The 5,965-nt window shown below is 33.7% G+C and overlaps 2 long non-coding RNA genes across 3 annotated transcripts; one reads left to right on the top strand and one right to left on the bottom strand.

Annotated features, from left to right (window-relative positions):
• LOC110263294 lies at positions 2,101-2,793 on the bottom strand. Its single transcript, XR_002348687.1, has 2 exons — positions 2,319-2,793; positions 2,101-2,235 (listed from the first exon to the last, which is right to left on the bottom strand). It is a non-coding gene; the product is annotated as an uncharacterized LOC110263294 (long non-coding RNA).
• Positions 2,782-4,486, top strand: LOC110263293. 2 transcript variants are annotated; one of them, XR_002348686.1, is made up of 4 exons: positions 2,782-2,827; positions 2,906-3,041; positions 3,153-3,266; positions 4,430-4,486. It is a non-coding gene; the product is annotated as an uncharacterized LOC110263293 (long non-coding RNA). The 2 variants fall into 2 exon arrangements; XR_002348685.1 differs by lacking the exon at positions 4,430-4,486 and having other exon boundaries at positions 3,153-3,358.

The raw sequence follows: 5,965 nt of genomic DNA, 5'->3' as shown, positions 1-5,965 counted from the left end.
TTTAGCACTATATATGAAGAAATTCCATGAAATATATAAATTAGATTATCATATTATAAAAAATAATTGAGTTTTTTTTTCCATAGAAGAATTTTTCTTTTATTCTGATGTAGAGAACAAATTGTGATGTTATCAAGAAAAATTGTGGCGATTCTTGTAATTTTATCACATAGGTCATAAAGCATACTAAGTAAAAGGTTATATCTAAATGCACTTATTGGAGATAGTACTTAATTACTTATGGATGAAAATACGAGATTATATTGGATTAGATGTCACATGATCTCATGATATAAAATTATAAAGAGACACTCTACTGTATAGATTAGAGTGGTATAGAGAGAATATAATTCTTTTTATAATTATTTTTTATTATTTTATTATTATTCAAAATGTAGGTCCTACCTTTATTAATTTCTCTTTCATTCTATTAAAGGAAAAATCTATAAACTTACATTTTTACCGTATAATTCACCAATTATAAATAGTTACTTATAGAGGAGTGAACGACATTACCACAATTAGTGCTAATTAATGTGGTAGTAGATGAGGGAGAATTATCTATTATTTAGATATTAAATTTATGTCTTGTTTTTTTTTAAAATAACATAATTAATAATTAGGGTAAATAACATAAACATAAATTAAATGGCCTCCAATATTATACTAAGAGTAAAGACCCAATCTGGTCTTTGTCCATTTTCACGAAAAACAAAGTGATTTCTGTCAAAAAAAAATAAGGGACACTTCGACCCTCAACCTTTTTATTTTTGGACAATACGGTCCATCTGTTAAAAAAATTTATTAAATAATAATAAAAATTAGTTTTGTAGGGTTTTATTTATATTTTGTGGGGGTTTTAAACTCCACAAAAATCTTTTCAACAATATAACCAATTACTATCACTACTACTATTATCTTTTTTCATCCTCATTATTATCACTCCTACCTCTATTATTTTTATTGTGTAACTATACTTTATCATCATTATTATCTTCTCTACCGTTATCATCACCAATACCAATATTATCAACATTGAAGTTCTCTTCTTTCATTTCTTATTCGATGTTATTTTTTTTCTTTAAAAGATATTGTACTATAATTACTTTTTTTGTGGCATCATTTTTATCAATGGTTTTTCTTCACTTAACCACCATTGATAGAGAAATTTTTTAAAAACAAAGTTATTAATAGTTTATGGAGGTTTAAAACCCCCCACAAAATACAAATAAAATCCCCACAAAATTAATTTTTATTATTATTTAATGAATTTTTTAACAGAGGGACTGTATTGTCCCAAAATAAAAAGGCTGAGGGTCGAAATGTCCCTTTTTTTTTGACATGGATCGCTTTGTCCTTCGTAAAAATAGACAAGAACTGGATTGGGTGTTTACTCTTATACTAATGTCCCAAAACAAAATAACTTATATGCATGTCCTTAATAATTTTATATAAATTGAATCAATTAGATTTAATTTACACTTTTTAATAGTAAATCGAATCAATTAGATTCGATTTAGCATGTAAGACCCAGAACTTTTAAAAAAGTCTTATCATGATCAAGTCTCAAATTATATAGTTATTTATAGCCTTAATTTCAAAAATTATTATATTAAGGATAATTAAGGCAAGTTTTGATTTATTGGATTTGAGATAAGTTATGATTATTATCCAATTTTATAATTATTGGATTATTTTCTATATTTAAAGTATAAGGTTGATAGTTATGAAATAATAAGGATTTTATATGATTTGGATTAGATAAGAAATATTTTAAATATTACTATTACTATTTTGGAAAAATGAAGACATTAATTATATTATTTCTAATTTTTAGATTTGGGCATTTTATTGAAAACAAATTGCGAAAATGAGGAACAAATAGTATTTTCTATATATAACTAGGGTTGGATTTAATTGAGTTTCAATTACTATGTTATTCCCAATTTTATGCGAAATTACCATAATGCCCCTAACCCTAATTATTTTGAAAAAAGAAATGAAACCCTAAAACCCTACCCGGTAACCCGTTGCTCCCCCATGCCCCAGCAGCCACAACACACGGTTTCTTCCTCTCTTTCCATGAAAAAGGAAGGAGCAGAGGCAGAAAAATGAAATTGAGGGAGGAGGGGAGAGAGAGGAACGCCGTCGCACATCCAAGGGTGGAGATCGAGAGAGAGCAAGCCGTGCCACTGCCACCACGGGTTGCCGTCGCTAACGCCCAGCCGTCTCTGCCTTTTGTCGCGAAACAAGGAGCCCAGAGGAAAGAAAGGGGCGACACCGCCGTCGCAGTTGCCGTCGCCCCTTGCTACTGCAACCTTCGCCGATCATCCTTGGGCAGCGTCACAGGCAGAACCGCGACCTGGAGAGAGCGCGAGCCATAGCCACCGATGGAGAAGGAGGAGCGCGCGCGGAGAAGGTGAAGCCACCGCTGTCGCCGGCACCCCCAGCCCGCGTCGCCGCCGAGCGCGCCGTAACCTCTGCCGCCGCCAATCTGATTTGCTCTGCCGCCGTGCCATTGAGGAGAAGACCGTCCAGTCACACCGAACAGGTGAGACAGAGAGATCTGCGGCTGAGCCGGGGTTCAGCCACCTTGTCCAGCCGCGCTTGCGTCGCCGGTGCCGCCTTGATCGGACTTACCGCCGTCAAAAAGGGGTTTCAGGCCGCCGCGGGTGTCGCTGCCGGAGAAGAGAGCTGCATCTATGTGATTCTGACCGCCAGGGATGGTCTTGTGACTTCCGGGATTGCTGCCGGAGCTCCGGGCTGAGCTTCTGCCACTTGAGACCCTGATGCCGCCGCTTGGCTCAGTCACTTCTCCTTAGTTACGGTAAGAGTTACATTTCGGAGCCCTTGAAAATCTGCACTGTTATATTTGGGTAGGAATCCTAAGGTTTTGATAACGTAGGGCTGAGTTCGAGTTATGGCATGTCACGGTTAGAGTTGTTGTTGCTGTTACGAGTAGTTGGGGCTGAGGTTGCCTCCGTCGTCGGAGCTGTGCCGGGGCCGGTTCGAAACCACAGCTGCTTCGTGTTGTTATTCCGGTAAGAAATTATGTTTCGAAAGCCTTACGTTAGTGTCCCGTACGTGTATTAAAGCCTTTATGGTATTAATGTTCCTAGAGTTAGTAACTGAGGTTGCTTGTTGTAATTTAGAGCTGTTTATGCTGCTGCAAAAATGTGTGGGGCTGTGCTTTGAAGCTGCCTTTGATTTTGAGTTGAGGTGAAAAGAACTTATGAGGCGCTTGGATTATGGAATTGTGTTTTGAGGTAGGGGCGCTTTCCAAAAACTATAGTTTATTATTGAAATTATTACATATGGGTACTGATGTGAGATATTGTGTATTTGGTGATTGTATCTGCCTTATGTATTATTTGATTGACTCGAATGACTATGGATTATGAGCCAAAATGGCTATGTATGATTATGAATATTGACTGGTTCTGGATTGAACCGTGAGCCGGAATGGCTGTGTGTGATTATCAATATTGGCTGGTTCTGGAGTGAACCGTAAGCCGGATGGCTAAGATGGATGTTGATCCATGGATGAGAATGAATGCATGTATATGCTGAATTATTGATAATTGTGATTTTTGCACTTCCACTATTGGAGATGAGGGTTTCCCTGGGTAGTAGCAATGGCTAGCCGCCATGTGCTCCAGGTTGAGACTCGAAACTCTGTTAACCCAATGTCGTAAGTGTGGACGGGCACTGTGAAAGGCCCGGATGAGCTCGCCCCGTAAATATTCACCAGTGAGGGTGATGGATATGGATCATGATTATGATCAAGTTTATGATGAGTATAACTCGAGTTGGGGATGCACGACAGAGGGACAGTCCAATGGTTAGCTACCAGGACTTGTCGGGTTGGCTCTATAACCGACAGATGATATCATCAGCCACTAGGGACAGGCATGCATCATATGCATCTATGTGACATTGTTTGGGTGTGCATATTATACTTGGTGTGCCTATGTGATTAATTGCTAATTGTTCTATTTGCAATAACTGTTTGTTTGTGCTTGCATCTTCCTTTTTGTGTTTGCTACTGGGACTTTGTTGGATTGTGGTGATTGATTGAAGGTTAGATTGTTTGGGCCTAGGGCCGTGGTTGGAATGAGATGAACCGATGGTTGATTTCGATTTTGTGTTTCTGGTTTGGAATAAAATATGAAAGGCTATTTTGTTCAGTATAGATAAACCGTTTTGAAAGGCTTTTGAGTTTTTGAGAATTGAATGGTTCCTCTTTCAGAAAAGATTTCCGACTTTACTTTTATTGTAAACTGTTGTTTTTGAAAAGAGGCATAAGACGGTTATTAATCACTGGTACGGTTTATTTTCACGTATCCTATTACAGTAATTCCCAAAAACCCTCTACTGAGAACCCTTTCGAGGATGATGTTCTCACCCCCCTACATTTTTCCCCTTTCAGGATATGGGCGCAGAAGTTACGAAGAGCTTATTTAATGGTTGTTGTGATGCTCTGTATTGTTTTAGTTATGGTTTATTGTACCCTCGCCTTCATCTTGATATGATCTGTAAGAGGGATATGAATTGTATTGGATTATGCTTGTAATATTACTTATATATATGTATGTATAAATATGGATGTACTCTTTATGAGTTTTGTAATTTGTATGGTATGTATGGATGTACGTTGTATACCAAAAGTATTTTTTGGGAGCGGTATTGCGGTTTAAAGTTTTAAACAGGCTCATATTTTAGTATTAAATAGTATAAAAATCGTCGTAATGTCCGAGCTATCAGAGTAACGCAGCCGGAAGCGTGAGCTTTGGTAGTTAGGGTGTTACACTCAGCATTCTCATATTAACTTTAAAACATAAAAGTCAATAAAAAAATACCCCACTTGAATTTAAATAAAATACTAAAAATATCAAATCGAATAAGAATAGAAATCTAACTTTTGTATTTTAGTTCAAATTCCAAAAAATTTACATTTTTATAAACTTATGAATTTAAAATAGAACAATAAACGATTTCTAAAAATTCATTAAAAATCATCCTCTATTCATTAGCATCTAAAGAATCATTAGCGGGACTTTTGATATTGAAAAAGTTAATATAAAGTATAACTCTCTAAGATAAAATAGAGGTTAAAACTTACATTTTTTTAGAGTCAGAAGTCATATATAGTTATATTTTATATAAAATGACCAACTATATTTATACAATATATAATTTGAGAAATAATATATTTAAAATTTTAATTACATATTGTATAAATATAGTTAGTTATTTTATATAAAATATAATTATTTGTTATTTTTGACTTGAGCTATATTTTATATTAACTTTTTAAACACTAAAAGTTCTAATAATGATTCTTTAAATGTTAATGAGTCAAAAAATAATTTTTAATAAATATTTAGAAATCGTTTATTGTTTCGTTTTAAATTCATAAGTTTATAAAAATATGTAAATTTTCTAGAATTCAAATTAAAACACAAACGTTATATTTCTATTCTTATTCATTTTAATTTTTTTAATATTTTATTTAAATCCAAATGGGAGATATGTAAATTGAATCTAATTAATTTGATTTACTACTGATATAACATATACATGTTAAATCGAATTCAATTTTGTATTCAGGATATGCATGTAAGTTATTTTAGTTTAGAACATTGGTATAATATTGGAAGACATTTTGTTTATTTGTGTTATTTACCCTAATAATTATCATCATTCTCTTTTATACTTTTATAAATCAATAATTTTAATTGTTCTAATATAAACATTATTTTTAAAAAATAGGAATAAGTATTGTTTTGGTCCCTAACGTTGAGGGTCAGAATCGAAACCGTCCCTATCGTAATTTTTGATTTAGAATCTTCTTTAACGTTTTTTTTCGTATTAAAATCGTCTTTTTTAATAAAATTTTTAATTTTATTCCTAAACTATCCCTATTTAATAAAAAATTATAAAATTTTAAAAAAATAAAATAAAA

The sequence above is a fragment of the Arachis ipaensis genome, chromosome B06, assembly GCF_000816755.2.
Source record: "Arachis ipaensis cultivar K30076 chromosome B06, Araip1.1, whole genome shotgun sequence".
NCBI lineage: Eukaryota > Viridiplantae > Streptophyta > Magnoliopsida > Fabales > Fabaceae > Arachis > Arachis ipaensis.
Note: the sequence above shows the minus strand (reverse complement) of the source record. Positions and strands in the feature narration are given on the sequence as shown.